Source organism: Haliaeetus leucocephalus, unplaced genomic scaffold, assembly GCF_000737465.1.
Source record: "Haliaeetus leucocephalus isolate CR32 unplaced genomic scaffold, Haliaeetus_leucocephalus-4.0 Scaffold866, whole genome shotgun sequence".
NCBI lineage: Eukaryota > Metazoa > Chordata > Aves > Accipitriformes > Accipitridae > Haliaeetus > Haliaeetus leucocephalus.
In genome coordinates this window covers 1,717,319-1,717,815 of record NW_010973302.1, presented here as the reverse complement: position 1 = coordinate 1,717,815, position 497 = coordinate 1,717,319, and positions in this window count along the sequence as shown.

The following is a 497-nucleotide window of genomic DNA, read 5'->3' as shown; positions in this document are numbered from 1 at the left end:
GCCCCCCCCCTTCTCCGCCGGCGGGAGGCTGCTGGGGAAGGAGGGGACACAGCCCCACTTTTTCTTTCTTTTTTTTTTTTATTTCTTTTCTTTTCGTAGCAGCCGGATCAAGACTCCGTGTGTGTGTGTGCGTGGATTAAAACCTTTGGGAAGAAGGAGGAAAAAAAAACCCCAAAAAACCAAACCAAAAACCAAACAAACCCCAAACCCCGCATCAGGACGACCTGGGCTTTAAAAAGGGATACAACACTCTGGATGCGCTTGTTCTTCTCTTTTGTGACAGATGCTTAAACCGATTCCGACGTCCAAATCTTAGGGTTGGTGTTTTGGGCTTGCTTTTTTTTTTTTTTTCCAATTTTTGACGATTTTTTTTTTTTTTAATAGGCATCGCTTTGGCTTGCTCTTTTTTATTTTTATCTTTCGATTCTGCCCTGCGCCGCATCAATCCCGGCTCTCTCCCCCCCCCCCACCCCTCCACCCCGACCCCCCCACCCCTC